General features: G+C 44.9%; 1 long non-coding RNA gene across 1 annotated transcript in view; it reads left to right on the forward strand.

Annotated features, from left to right (window-relative positions):
• Positions 1 to 361: 361 nt before the first annotated feature.
• Positions 362 to 16,312, forward strand: part of LOC142796390 (uncharacterized) — a 141,085-nt gene continuing 125,134 nt past the window's right edge. Inside the window, exon 1 of the long non-coding RNA XR_012893807.1 lies at positions 362 to 710. This is a non-coding gene — a long non-coding RNA (uncharacterized LOC142796390). The remainder of the gene's footprint in view (positions 711 to 16,312) is intronic.

Below are 16,312 nucleotides of genomic sequence, written 5' to 3' on the forward strand. Positions count from 1 at the left end.
GGCTGCAGTCGATGGAGTCTGGGGACCGGGCGTCGGCTGAGTGGAGCCCGCGCGGTCGACCACCGAGGTTGAATGCCACGCCAGGGAAAAGCCGGCGACCTCACGCTTTCTGCTCCTCCACGTGGTGACTGATCTACGCCGTGGGACAGCGACAGCCGCGCTGAGCTATCTCGCAAATAGAAGTTCATGTCAACGTGGTGCCAGTTCATCACTGATTGCTGCATTGGGACGAGGCTTTATGATATGATGACAGGAGCTATGGGGACAGTGGCCTAGTTGTGGATGGACATTCGGGCTCGTGAAAGGTTCGCATAGTGCAGCTGAGCTCAAACACTCTCTATGTGAGGTGCATATATATTGCAAAGTGCGACGAAATATCTCCAAAGGTCTATCGTAACAATTCGCGTTAGGAGGCAGCGGAACAGAGTACTGCAATTTTCTGCAACTAGGCTGTGCTAAGGATGATCAGAAGATCGAATCTACGAAAGGGTGCAGAAATAGGCAATCCCTTTCAAGTGAGCCATGACGCAGTTCACTTGTACGTATCCTTTGTGTGCAAAGGTCAACACTATACCACGTAAGAACACTTGAACTTCATCGCCTTGGCATCGCACAAGTTTGGACAGGTTCATTGCATCACTTCAAGAAGGAGTCGCAACAAAACGAGACTTGGAATACAGCGAGGAGAGACCGTGGTGGCTGGATTAAAGGTAAGCAGTTTCATTGGGCACATCTACATCCCAATTTGTAGCATTACGGGGGGCCTCACTCTGAGAGGCATACTCCTTCCTTATTCCTTATTCCTATTCCTTATTATTATTATTATTATTACTTCCTTATTATTATTATTATTACTTCCTTATTATTCCTTATTACTTCCTTATTACTTCCTTATTATTACTTCCTTATTATTATTGTGATTAATGAGGTTTAGGCACATAGTAAAAAATGGAAAGCGTATTAGGAGCAGGGTTTTGTTTTGCATGCTGGAGTAAGCAGCTCATCATCTAGCACCATATTCAAGTTTTATCTTGTGTTTGGGTTGCGATAGCCATTGATTATCCGCTTTTAAAGCTGATGCAAAACAAGAAGGCCTCTGGGCTTTCTGTTTTCTTTTCCCTCAAACCGTTATGCAGCTAATGCACTACGGAACTGCATGGAGGGAACTGGCGTCGCCAAGAATATTTAGTACATAAATGAGCAACTTATATGCCATTCATTGATGCAACAGTAGTGTGCGTTGAACGATGTTGGGTTTCGCTATACTTAGAAATTTGCACCAGTTCCATTTTGACTCACAGCAGTCTTACGCGCTCAGCGAATATCTTTACAGTGCTTTCATCGCACGCAGGCAGTTCAACGCTGAATGTGGCAAGCTTAGAAGAACCAATGTGTAAAGACCAAAATGGAAGTGAAAGGATAGTTTCGCGTTAGGTGTTTTCTGACTGAGCAAGTTTTTGAGTGCGAAAACAGGCATATAAAACAAGTATATTTGAAAAAAAGAAGATCTTGACGGATATCCTTCAGTGCATGCTGTTGATGGAGCGGAGCGTGCTCTTAAGGTCCTTAATGTCTACGTTGAAGTCACGTACATGTGTAAGGACGGACTGATGGACGAACGTACAAATGCATGGATGGACGCATGACTGAACGAGCGCACGGAAGGAAGAACGTATGCGTGGACGAATGGACAGGTGGACGCAGAGATGCATGATGGGATGCACGAACGGATGCATGGATCCACAAGTGCGTGGACGGAACGATAGAGGGCCTTCATTAAAAGCATATATGCCCTCGGTTGACGGTTTTGCGCACACGTGCTTTGCACCTGCGCTTCGACTGTGCACGGTGCATGCACGGATTGAAGCCGGATGCACGTCGTGAGGTCTTAAGGAGCTTTGCTCCTAGAAACTGGCCGTGACTTAACTCAGTTATGCCTGGGGATGCGTAGCGAATGGTATGGCTACCCGTGTTGTACGGATTGGTTCTTCGTATGGTTACGCTTCCCGAGGCGTGTGGCTCGTTCTTCCCACATCTCGTCAATTTGCTGCGATCTGTTTGTTTCGTTCCGATGAGGAAGTCTGAATTTTTACAGTCTATGTGACTCACTTTCCAAATACGCTGATGAATCCCACCAAGCCGCCATTTCTATATATACAATACAGTGTGGGCTCTTCCTTCGCTGTTTCAACGCTGTTCCACCAGCTCCTCCTCTGACGTCATGCCAGATGGTGCGGTCAGTGGCGCTGCCAGCGGCGGTTGCTAGGCAACAGCTCAGTGCGTGGTACAAGCATCGGCTGGACCAAAACGTTTCAAATACAGCTATTGTAGCAATGGATGCAGAAAAGTTTGTTTTTTTTTGCTATTTTCAGTAGTGCCTAGTACACTAGCGGCCCTCATACAGTTGCATGCAATAGATAGGCCTTGACACCCCGTACGCGCGTATCTGTTCATTTCGCGACTGCAACTGAGCGCTCACCACCTAGTGGTAGCCCCTAGAAAAGGCACTAGCAGGGTCAACTTTGAAAGAAGATAGCTAGCATGTTGTATGCATCGAGAAGCGGCCACATAGTTTCTTTATTTTCACTATGCCACAAGCATGAACCAGAAAAAGATGAAAGTGTGTCTGTCCAAAGATCATTGCTCTGTGCCACAATGCCTGGCATCGCCCTGAAAAGATAGCAACCTATTGTCCTATCACCTCCGGAAGGATGGAGACGATGCCGGACGAAGACCGGTGTTCTGCAGAAACCTAGGCATTGGAAAGAATGTGATGGACACTGTCAGTGGTGGTTTTTTCTATTCGATTTGTTAGCGATAACTTCGCTCTCCCTGGTGACTGCACCGTTTTTGGTCGTGCGAGCATTTTTGTCAATATCCGGGCTTGTTTATGTGCGGAGCATAAGCAAGTGCTTTAGGAAATTAGTTGCGTTATGAGTGTTTTGCGTATACTTGTTTTCTGTGGTAGTCGTAGTGCTATACCCATTCACAAATTAAGCTGTTCTAATTCATCCCCTCGAAAAGTTTTGATTTCGCATATGTGGTGCATTCCAGTGCAGAAACGCATGCACGAACATACCTAAAGGATGTGTGAACCTCACCGAAAAAATTTCTCCCTATGCCCATGGTACTGAAGTACGTTTCTTCCGCATGAATTGTAATAGTGACCCCTGAAATATATATGGACAAACGCACTGTGTTTATGCCTCATTGAGTTCTTTGGTATTTACAGACGACGCTTTGTGCCAATTAAACGCACAACACTAAGCGTTTAGGTTGATAAGATCGCAAAAAATTTTGCAATAACTAGAAAAAAACATTGTTCAAGATCTTCCATGAAGCGTTGGACTCGCGGGCGCATCAATTGGTTCTTTTCCGACATGCTTCAACAGAACTTAGATTGGTACAGGCTTGTTTGCGAGTGATAAATTCATCACCATTCAACTGAAATATCATCATCATCATTATCATCAGCCTGACTATGTCCACTGGAGGACAAAGGCCTCTCCCTTGTTCCGCCAGTCAACTAAATAACCAATTCTTAATCTCCTGAAACCTAACGGGGTTTCTTAAACTAATTTACCTTGAATAGTTATGCATTTACTTTGAATAGGTATGCGAGAGGCCAACTGGTGACACTTATTCACTACGCAGTGGTGAATATGTGTTACCAGTTGGCCTGTGAAACACTATGAACTGGAAAGAAAGAGCCCTCTAAACTCTTCGATTTTCTCTCCTACAGCAGCACAAGAAGTTGAAAAAAATTATGGTGCACGCTCCGTAAGGCAGTGGTCGGCTGGCCATATATCTGACGGGTATGTTATGACGTCACTCCTTCCACCTCGCGTTGGTTGAGGGGCTTCATGCACGCTCCCCAGAACATCATTATTACGAGCAACCACAGAAAACTTCGATAAGGGTCGACTTGATTTCGATGTGATCGCACGCCGAGAATTCATGCTGAGCTTTGCATAAACGTTTAGGACTTCGGTTCAGTACCCCTTCAAGCTAAATACTATGCCTATCATGGCCACAATGATTCCACGGGCCCAATATTTCGTAGCTCATACACTCACATCAACATAACCATGTATACTAAGCGTGTACAGCCATTTTCGTTTTGTATGAAATTGTTGATAACGACAAAAATATTCTAATTTAGGGAATAACAATCAGTTTGTTCTTTTCGTATTGTCGTTGAAATACTATGCACTTTAGTTTTACCAAGAGAGCTCCCTAACTGAGGCTTCACGTGCGAAAACCACTCTACGATTATGAGGGAAGCTGTATTCCATAAACATTTCTGAACAATTCTGACATGCGGAAGTTATTCAACATGCAGTGAGACACGCGTCTCTAGCCACGGGCCTCGAGAATTTCTCCGCCATCAAGATCCGACTGCTGCGGCTGAAATTTATCCCGCCTTTTTCTTGTCTGCAATCGAGGTCCACAAAGACTGCGCCAGCTCGGCATCTTCATAAACTTTAAAATGAAAGCTCTGCTTCTCCTGGTATAAGTCCAGAAAACGTTCTAATGCATCCGTTTGGACTTGAAGCTGAGCATCCTCGCACGTGTGAAGTCATGGCAAAGTACACACGCAGTTTCTGTTCACTCTCCTCTCTCTATAACCCTTCTCAGTCGTTTGGTGACAGCGTCGAGCTGTTTCACTGAGACCCCACCTTCGGTCACGTGACAGCAACGCCGGCCATAAGACAAGAAATGTGGCCTGCCGCGCAGAGGTGCCGATGCAGGGGACATTGCTCCAGCATGCTTTACGTGGCAGCGGCCGCTAGCACTCGACGAGCTTGGCTTTGTCGCGTTCAGCCAAGGCATATTTCACCGGCGATTGTGTCTTGCGTGTTGCTGGGCAATTATAAAACACGCATGGTTGCACGGCTTCTTTTCCCAACACTCATCGCGGTAGAGCTTTGCTCAACGGCTACATTATGTCACAGTCCAACAGAGCTGTTGCAAACCTATAGTGCATCGCTTAATTATGGAAGTTCCTGCGCTAACATTGCCGCTACGAGTGCAACGTGTTGACGTCGTTCGAGGTGGAGAACCAGAGTTACTAAATGAAACGGGGCAGAAATCCATCGTAATTGGTGTGAGAAGCGACGTTAACAACACAGGGCTGGCCAATTGCTCTCAAACCTACCGCGAACGAATCGTTTGTGTGAAGTGACGTTAATAACACAGGGCTGGCTCTCGCCTCTCAAACCTACTACGAAAGAATTGTTGAAGTGGCGCGTCAGAGTGAGGGGTTGGCCGTTCAATTCCACGCTTCGGAAGTGCATTCAAACGGCGCCCCACTTCCCATGATTGAACGTGTGAGAGCGACGTTCTCCTGAATTTGCCAAGTGAAGGCGATGCGAGAAAAACGACGGGCCAGGCTGCGTTATGTAAGATGCTTTTTTCTCACACTTGTTTATGAGCTGTTGTTTTTGCTTCGTCCTGTACATACCCAGAACCAGGTTTGGTTGATCTTTATTTTAGGCTGCTGCTTTCAGCAATGCGCATGCTCTCGCACATAAATAGCGACTGAAGAACAGTGTGAGAAATATTGTGGGTGTGTCGTAATGCTGGCGGCTCGCTACGCTGACGCCGCAATTTTGTCGTCCGGCTGACACGTGTATGTCTGCTTCTTATAACTTTTTTGTTCCGTCTAGGCGCACTGTTTCACGTTTAGTATGTACCAAGTGGGCCGCAAACAACCTCTCTTACGATAGAACAGCTAGACTACAGAGTAAGATTTCGGATCGCGGAGAGTTGTCTGTTAAGATGAAATATACCCTGCCTTCTTAGCAAGCTGCTCGAAAAACATCCTGCATTGCTCTCAGTCTCTAAATATAAAAACTGGCATTGAATACTTGACAAAGGTTTCAAGTACATTCACCACTATGGTGGAAATGTGGATAGAACGTATTCATTTGAAACAAAAAATGTTTTGCGGGTCGTGGACCAGCATCGTGCTGGCGTTTTTCCCGTCAGTTGTCGGACAACCTGTGAGTCTCAGAGGCTTAAGGATATCTATTATATATATTAAGTGTCCTTGCTAAATGCACCACTTCAAATGTGCTGCTAAAGCTTTGTATTGTCATCGCGGCCATTCCGTAATGTTAAACGTATTGGTGAGTCAGTGACTTACCAATCAGCCTACATAAAAATGCGTAGTGCGTAGTGCCAAGCACAGCAGCGTGGTGAGACCAGAAACTGGTCGCTGAGTGTTGTAAAAGCTATAGAGTTTTTTATATATAAATACCCTGAAAGGAAATGTTGAGCTAGTGTCCATGAAATACAAGGCATGACACTTGAGTGAGCATGAGAATGATGCGTAGCACACAAATTTATTTAATCTTTGTTCTTGCGGTCCCATATGGCATCGCGCAACCTGAAGACACTTTGTCATGAGACAGAAATCGGCAAATGTCGAGCAGTTGCACTACACCACTAACCTTCTAGCGTTATCATTTCAAATCGGCTCACGGAGTTCACAACGGCGAACAAAACCAAAAGGCAGCAACAAACAAAGTCACATGTAGGTTCGAAGCAGCGCAAGCTTGAAATCTTGGCAAATTTGTGGACTTCATTGCCATGATGGCTAAACGATCACAGCGCCAGAGTCCCCTCTAGGTATTTCAGGAAACTCTATGGCAGTAAGATCCTTTGTAAACATAGGTTGTGTGGATAGAAATTTCTTGTGAGCGCCGCCTTGTTGCTTCCAGGTAGTGCTGTCTGTAATCTGGTAACCCACTCACTGGCGGAAACACGCGCAAGCCCTAGCCCTTGCAAATGTATGAGCATTCCGGCCTGTCATGCACATACCTGCACTCACACTTGAGCCGTTTTGCTCTCACCAGATAGGCGCAGAACGCGATTATTCTTCCTCGCCCAGCAAAAATGATCTACACCACATTTACACCGATAAATATGCTGCGGGTCCAGCATGCTAGGTGATGAATATAGAGACTGATGTCAGTTGCGGTGCTATGCACCGAATTACGGCGAATGTAAAAAAACGAAGCAGCCCCAAAGCACCTAAATGCATTAAGAAACCTGCAAAATAAGTGGCGTCCAATTGAAGGATCAAACATTTCTATGCTGTCAACACAACAAACGGGGTGCTGAGGCACGCTCTTGATGGATAGTGGTTCACTTCATTGATTTTATAGGTAGTGAGGCATCGGAATGAAGCTGGAGCAGGTAGTGTGGTCTGTGTGCAGTGAAATCGTTTCAACGCGCGCTGTTGTTCGAGCGTGATGTTCAATTGCCACTAGAGAGTTGGGACACAAGCCCGTAAATAACGTCGATGTAATAGGCGCTGATGTCGTGCACAGGTGTTTAAATCCAAGGGCACCTTCTCAATCGGTTGTCCGCCTTTGCCCCTATTTTAACCTTCTGTGGAAGCGGCCAAATGTAGTTAATGAATAATATAAAATTTAATTTCTTCCTTGGCAATGCAAGTTCAAATGCGTTTCTGGCTCACTTTTCTTTGCGTGTGTCGGGCAAAGTTTGTATTACGGTTGCTTTTTTGTACTGCTTCAGAATTTTCCTTATGCTACTCAAGTTATTCTACTGCGATTCTGGAAACATAAAGTGTCAGTCTCGAGTCCTTGCAGAGGCGGCTCAACATCTATGGTGACAAAATTAAGGCACGATCACATCAAGAGTTCTGTACTGTTTCGCTGCAGTCAATTTTCACTGCCACTCACCTCCATATTCCCCACGCACGAGATAACCGTGAAAGTTGGAGAAATAGAAGTGCATGCTATGGTGAACTGCGATACAACGAAGCAGCGAAATTGTGGTTATGGAAAGGCAGTGGTTGAGCTCTTGAGATGAATGTCGCTTTAACGAGAAAAAATCAATTGCTTTCTGATTTGCAAAAAAATACCTAAACAAGCGTGTGCTCACGTAGCGCTGATACGTATGTTTAATGCAGCCTAGCTGTCATAGCTTATTTTGTATAAGTGTCTACCTCGTAGGTTATTTTCACTACCATTGCACAATAACTTTTACGGTGCGATGTGTGGCGGGGACTACGTTAACTATTTTTCCAACTAGATGCGAGTGCGAGGCTTGTCTTCTGTGTCACTTCTGGGGTCTGGAATACAGCACCTGCGAAACTAACTATACGGCCGTGCGCGAGTCCAGACCAAATATCAAATGCCCTGAACATCTTCATCTTCCATGTATTTTTTGAGCGCAATGCCGTACACGCTGTGAATTCAGTAAATATTCGTTGGCAATTGTTGCAGTGATCTAAACCTCTTTTTAGGAGGCTTCTGCGACTAGTTGATTTTAGCTTCGAAGGAAATCGTAGCTAAAGAGTGATTTGGTTGGAATAATTTTGAATCAAAATAAAACAGTATATAACCCATATCACACAAAAAATTACAGCATATCCAGGGGTTGAATGATTGAGAGTGGAGCGAAGCTGGGTCCACAACTGCCGTGCCGCTTCAGCCTATAGTTCTCGTACGCCGGGTTCTTGTCGGCGCCGACGCGCAGCTTCATGGTACGCTACTGCCTTGCGAGCTCGCACATCAGGGTTCGGTTTTCGAGCACGAGCCGCCGCCGCCGCCGCCGCGAACCACTCCGCAGCCTTGTCCGATCCACTGACCTTCTCAACGTACGCGCGCATTAAAATGGCTTTCATTTTACTACACCGCGCCCCCTAGCGTACGGCGCTGCCGAAGAACTTGCGATCACCAACGTCTTTGTGTAGCGTCATTCCTATTTTCTCGCACGCTCGCACATCGGGATTCCATCTTCGAGTGCGAGCCGTCCCCGCCTCGCGCGTATCATACTCTTTATCGGGAAACCATGAATTATCTGCTGACCCCATCCATCGTCTGTCTGTCTGTCTGTCTGTCTGTCTGTCTGTCTGTCTGTCTGACACATGGACGGATGGAAGGAGGGATGCATACGGACGAACGTAGGGACAGACGCACGGAAGGATGGTCGCACGGATGGAAGCACGAGAGGACGGATGAATGGACGGACGCATGAACGTATGCACGAATAGACGGACGCATGGATGGACGCAAAGATGAATGGATGGGCATACGAATGGACGGATGGATGTACGCATTGACGAACACGGGGATGGACGTATGAACAGACGGATGGGTGAGCAGACGGATGGGCGGACGGACGCACGGATGAACGAATGGACACATGGACGGACGAACGCACCGATGGACGGAAGCAAGAATGAACGGATGGCCGGAAGCACAGACGGAATGATCGACGCTTCGCCGCGCTCATCATAATTTACTCTAAGGATATGCTGTGATTCTTGTTCTCATACTACAAGTAACGTCCCTCAGTATCACACAATTTGCATTTGTCAGCGTATATGCTTTTCGTTTTATGTACAAGTACTGCCTTCTACTGCCGGTTCAAGAACTAACGAGACTACATATGATCATGATGGGACGCTCATCCAACGCTTTAAAGAGCTTCGCTCCATGGTCATATTTGTCACGACCGAACTAAGCTGCACAATATTTTTTGACACGAAAGTGTTTCATGCCAGTGTTCGGCATAGATTCGCGGACATTTCCGTCACAGGTATGACGTTGTAGAATGTATACTAACAGACTGTAAGAAAGCAACAAAAAGGAAAGATTCTGAGGCGCTGCGCCAACCCACCGGCCACTCGATCTGCAGCGCGCCGCGCAAAGCAGTGCGTCACGAAGTGTACGTTGCCGAGGATGCTAACGATAAGCAACGGTTATGTATGCCATACACAGTTTGGCAGTCTTCAGAGCTTCGAAACGTTAGCTTATTTTCGTTATCAGTAGCTAGATGGCATAACCGCCTTGCGTCGGCGCTCTACCGAGAACCACCTCCATGGAGCGTTGTCTCTCCTTTACGCGGGCTCATCAGATTCGTGATTCAAGAGGGCATGAAAGCCACTTTGCTTGCTGCCGTGGCCGCATTTACGAAAAGAGCGCTCTACTGACACACGACGCAGGTATAATTGTGACAGTTGTTCACGCTTGTCATGTGCATACATGTGCGCTCGTTACATTTGTCTTTTTTTTCTCTTTGGACAGCACACTTTAAGTGTCGAGCTGTGACAGTTGCAAGTCTGCACTCATATTGTGTATGCCTATTTCGTGCATGGCTTCTGCTTGAGGTGTGTATACAAGTTTAGAGCGGCTTGCCGTTCTGCACTTGACTTTGTAATTTGTTGCTGCTGATGAAACAATGCAAAATGACTGCTCATATACCTCTGTGAAAACACGCTTCATTTTCGTGTTGCACCAGTTCGTAGATAGGGTAATGAGCCACGCTTTTAATTGAAACAAGGCATGTTCAAGTGTTGTTGTTTTTTGTTCAAGGAAGCGTAAGCCACTCTGGATACAAACAGCATTTTAGTTTGGGTGGAATTCAAGTGATAACATGTTTTAACGTTACGCTTTGAAATGTACATTACTAGGAGCTCAAAAGGTGGTAAGACAGACTGTAAACTGAAAAAGCAAAGAATATTTGTGAAAATGAAATATTCATTTAAACTTGAAGTGAGTCTTCGCAGCACTGCAAATTTTTGTGTAAAAAGTGTATTCATAAAATAGCACTGATGTACTGCAGTGAAAACACTTGGAGGTTAGGTAGTTAACAATTTGCACCCAAAGGTTCGTTTCGAGTACTTTGAAATTTGCAACGATTTAAATTTGAATAGAATATTTAAAGCATTCGAATATTCTAAGAAGTGTACTTATTAGAACTACAGAAATTGACATGTTCACTATGCATTTGCATAAGATGGTCTTCGGAAAAACAGTGCTAAGGCGAGACTTACAAAAAAGCGACAACTTCAGCGGCGACTTAGAACAACATGTATTCCTGAAGGTGATGCTAGGGCGGGTTCACTCCACAAGGTGGAAATGCAAAAGCGAGAAAATGGAACAAGGAACAAGAGGACAGAAATCACAGCACTTTTAATTCGCCAAAGCGGGATATTCGCAATGCCCACTAACTATAGGTGGCGCCTTGTATGATTCAAGATGGCGGTCGGATGAGGGTCAACCAGTTTCTTAGCATAGGAATAGATATGACGTGCGTACGTGCGGCCTGTGTCATTTTAACGGAATAAAGTCATGAGCGGCACTGAAGTGTATATGAGACCAGGATGCCTTTAGAAACCACGGAGGAAGCTCACTCACCTGATTATTGACCAAGGAGTGAAATGTTTTATATCAGCTCCATCACGGTGCATGAACGACGCTTTGCCAAATCCTGTGCGTGCTACAGAAAAGCGCACTAACTAGAATAGACCTATGAACTGAAACGGCACTTAGAGGTCGTATGTACCGAGCCTGCCTGACGGACTCGCTTTAGTATTAGGCCGCTAGCGAACAGCGTCATCGCTGCATGCCACACGAAACAGAACGTTTGGCGTGGTGATGGTTTGCATACATATTACGCAATCGTGATTACTTCAGCTGTCAAGAACATTGCGTTGCTTTTTCAACAGAACATAAGCATTTACCACCCCATCAAGTATCACGTGTGTCACAGCCGTGCTCATGCATTAGCCGTGTGCACTGCAATCGGATGTTGCAGGTTTGAGCAGTGGGATCAAAGTATGAATATCGAGAAGAATACACGCGTATGCTTTTCGAAACTTCGAAATTGAAAAATTTCTATTCGCAAGGTGCTGGTAGTAGAGAAAAATTCAGCAGAGGTGCGTGGAATGTAGCCGTATATCCATGTTTTATTGATCTAACAGTTTCGGTTCGCTGGTCAAGCTCGAGCGTGTTGGCGGCATGCGGTGCTCCATAATATCACCAGAAACTGCGCTACAGTGCACAAGAAAAACTATGCATTTATATTGACCTCGCTGAAAACTAATATACATTTATTACAATAATATTGACTTGCAACGTGAAAAATCATTAATGCGCTATCGGACGTGAACTCCAACTTGTTACTCGTGAGTTAGCAGCTGACCGTTCATTGTCGCTCGTGCACTCTCGATGCGTTCACAGTCTTCTAGGTTCAGCAAAGAAGTACTCGTCGTCAAAATAATTTCTTTCTACATCACTGCTGAAAGTAATTTGAGAAATTTTCTCCGCTGGACGCTTGACAACACCTACAATAGCGCGTCACCACATTTTTCTGGCGCGGAGAAAATTTCGTCATCCTGCCAAAAAGCGATTCGCGTTTTGAAAATGATCGGAGCCGCGCTGGCCAATTTGAGCAAATGACAAGACTAAGCAACTTTTCGCGTACAATGTCACGGTATTTATGCAATACAAAAGCAATGGCTAAATCAATAAACATGTAAAGGCAGCTGTGTTTCGAATAAATAGGGCACACGATAACATAAAACTTCGCGTGTTGCAAGAACGAAGCAGATTTATCGTGTCATGGGCTGGGGGGGGGGGTGGGGGGGCGTCTGGTAATTTATTGAGGCAGGAAATGTGTCAAGCCCAGTTCGTGCTAACAAGTTAAAACTGAGGATGGTCAGAAGGCAGTTGCTGTCTTGTTCAGCTAGCACAGCTGGACAAGGAAGCGTCTGCCAACTGACCACTTTTCAGATGACGCCCCTGAATTCTTGTGCCGGTGCGACAGCTTACGGGCATTTTGAATATACTCTTTGAAATGCAAGAGCAACAATGACATGAAAAAATAAAATTTCAACCTAATAAATGTATTGCAACCATATATATTGCACACCACTCATTTATAACTCTTATTTATACCATCTGAATATCTCATGCCTCCCCGATAAATAATATTCAGCAGATCCCACGTACCTTGAGAACTCACGTTATGTGAACCATGCGGAGGGAAGGAGACCGTGTTGTAGTTTTTTTATTGATTGACGCGTTCTGGTTTGACGCTAAATGTATGTACGAATTTCGCATGCACAGACATACCTTGAACATTCATAGGTGTTTATATAGCCAGTTGTTCGCACTCGTGCAACGATGCCAACAAAAACATGAGTATTAGCAACACCAGAAGCGATAAGCTGAGATGAAGCACTGGTGCTCGCGAGGATGCAAGCCCTGGACGCCCCTACGTTAATCATCTTCCGAGGATAATATCTAACTACAATTTACGTCAACCCGACGTGACGGCTGTAGGATAAAAGTACATATGTAATATTCATGAAATTGAATAGCCAGTTCTGCAACCACAATATAATTGATGTTTCGCCAACATTAGGGTCCCTTTGAAAACTATTCCCGACACGTGGCGTGGCTCTGTAGTAGAACATTCTTTTGCCACGCAGAATGCTCGGGTTTGATTCCCGCTGGGACCTCTAGAGTTATGTTTTGCATTTTTTGGGTCAACGCTGCCGTTGTTGGCTTTTTCTTGACGCGCATACATTAAAATTACTCTTTTAATTTTTCGCCGTTCCCAGGTAGATTTAAACTACAAATCATCTATGGCACATACCCGCATACTTGCGGCACATACCCACCCGCGGACATGTGCCACAAGTCTGGCGGAAAGGGTTCGGTGACGAGTGCGACGAGATTGTGATATTATTCATGGTATGATGTGACTGTGATATTCATTAGACCCTCTAACCTCCCATATTAATTTTGCTTCACGCCACGGCATTCATAAAGAAGCGCCTCTAAAATGTGCATTTTCACTGAATCAAAACCAGCTCTGTGTAGTCAAACTGCAATACGTCTAAGAGCTCATGACGGATTGGCGCAGGAAACAAGACAACTGTACCAGCGAATAATAGACATAGGGCACGATGTAACTTTTCAATTTTACCAGGCCACTGCGGAATCATTGATAACGAGCGTGCCGACGATGCAGCAAAGAACGGTCGCAAAAATGGCGTGATGGATCCCATTACAATGTCAGGAAGTGACGTAGCAACAAGTATTATTACGCTGGTGCACAATGTCGTCAAGTCTCTGAGGAACACGCCCTGTTTTCTCCACACCCGTGTTCACCACATAGATACGTGCCTATGGTTTACCATTCCATCTGGTTCATTCAGACCTGAGACAACCAGTCTCTGCGACAAGTGGCTTAAGGTGCCTTACAAGAACGACTTTGCTTGCCGCATCAGATGAGCAGACAGTGCTGCGTGTGACCACTGCAGCGCTGACGAAACCATCACACATATGTTGTCCCAGTGCCCTCAGTACAGCTGTCAGAGACATTCCCCGTGAGCAGTGTTTGCACGCCTCGACGACCAGCCGCTTTCTGAAAGTATAATTTCGAAATGCCGGAAAGATTGAGCTTCACACCGAAAAGCGACGAAGGCCCTCCTGAAGTTTCTGCGATCGACCCACGCCTCGTCGAATGATTGGGACGCCCTAGTGTGTGTGTGTTTCCACTTCCGTTCCACTCTCTCTCCCTCCCTCATCCCGTTTCTTTTCCTTTTCTGCCTCCCGTCTCCCTTTCCCAGTGCAGGGTAGAAAACCAGATACTTGCTTTCCGGGTAACCTCTCTCCCTTTCTTCATACCATAAAATATCTCTCTGAGATATGATATAAGACTTAAGCGGCTAGATAGATACTTAGGTAGACACGTAGACAGACGCCAAAAGTTCTCGCAGTACGCACATAAACGCTTCGCATTGAAAATAAAAAAAACACCCCAATGATTGTGTCGAGATGCCTGTCTTGTCCTGTTTCTTTACTTATCACTACCTGTTTGCCATCTTCGTTGAAATTACGCTAATCAAAAATAACAAATACGTATTGGCTACAGTCCAATTTTTTTCTCTCTGATTCAACGATAGCTTGATTACAGGCGGGATGAATGGTAAGTTTAAATATCTCGCACTTAACTGCAGTATTTTACCATCAGTATGTCTGTCGTTGTTGTGGCGCAGTTTTTAAACCGTCCTTTATTCAGCTCTGGGACCACATTTGCATAGTAAGCGTTTAGAAAATGTGGCATGTTCAGCCTTGAGAAATTAGTATGCAGTGTGACAGATATTACCGACCACGCAAACAAAGAATCTTGTAATATATGCCGTCAAAGTCTGCGAAATGCAGAAATATTCACGTGATTATTTCAAGGTACCGTCAGAACCACTTTTCTAATAGTTTTCTTCTTTCCAGGTAAGTTTTCCTGTTTGCTCCGTAAGCGTACAGTTCATCAGATCTTGCATGCACAGTTTCTAAATGTTTGTGAAACTATTGTTCTTCTTATGTCATACACATTATAATACATTATCGCCATGTGTTGTTTCTAAATTTTATTCTCCGTGTGCTTCTTTAAGCACATCACAAGGATGAAGCTCGAATATGCATTATCATGTTATGCAAATGACAAAAAAACTCGTAAAAAACTGCGATTTAAAAAATCTAAACAGAGGCATACCTATTCACGTGGTTATTCTAAACGCGGTTATTCTAAACGTAGTTATTCAAATCTAAACAATGCAATACTTATCCACACAGTTATTCGCTAAAACTTGGAATGAAGTCTGCGAGTACAAGCTTGAATGCAATATAAAGCCAACAAAACATTATTTTTCGGGTTTCTTTGCCTGTAACGTTGCAGCGTGAAAGCATACGTTCTATAAATACCAATTCCGAAACGGCCCTAGTTTTTCAAAGGTCGCAGGATACCCAGGCATACCATGCTGCCGCATTACCACCCGCGCGGCACATTTCTTTTACGCTGGTTGCAAGGTCATCTGCCCACGACGGTAAATCTGGTAGAGCAAAGTGATTTCGGGGTGGAAAAGATTGCTTAAGGTGATGCGCCTGCAACTTCTAAAAAAACGCAATACGACTTTCTGTTTTACTAGAGGCAATTGGTTGGCAGCTCAACGAAATCAAATATACTGCTGAAGTCTGGAACAAAAGTTCCGTCGCAGCTTGCACAATCTAATATTTACTGCAGAGGCAAGATGAAAGAGGGCAGCAAAATCCACTAATGATAAGGAGTGGTCCCTAAATCAGTATACTAGGAAGTTATAAGCCAGTACATGAAGCGTGCTCAGCACTCTTGAAGGAAAAGAAAGGAGGTATACTCGATAACCAGTACTTAACGATAAAGCATTGCCTCTCTTTCTTTTTCTTTTTCTGTTGAATGTTCTTATCATCGCTGTTGCTTTTTTTTTCAGTGATGAGAAAAACACCGAATGAAAGACAGCAAAAAGAATAGAGTAATGCGTGGAGGGTAACAAGAAAAGCGACTTGATTGCTGTTCCGTAGACCGAAAAATTCAGGAGCCTATCGTCTCCGGGGAAATGGGGCAAGCAAAGCAGGGCGTGGCTCAGCTTCACCAACCTCTTTCTTCCTTTATTCTCTTCCATCTGTCTGCATTTTTCTCCTCCTTTCTTTCCTATACTTTTTTCTTT

Source organism: Rhipicephalus microplus, chromosome 1 (assembly GCF_043290135.1).
Source record: "Rhipicephalus microplus isolate Deutch F79 chromosome 1, USDA_Rmic, whole genome shotgun sequence".
Classification (NCBI taxonomy): domain Eukaryota; kingdom Metazoa; phylum Arthropoda; class Arachnida; order Ixodida; family Ixodidae; genus Rhipicephalus; species Rhipicephalus microplus.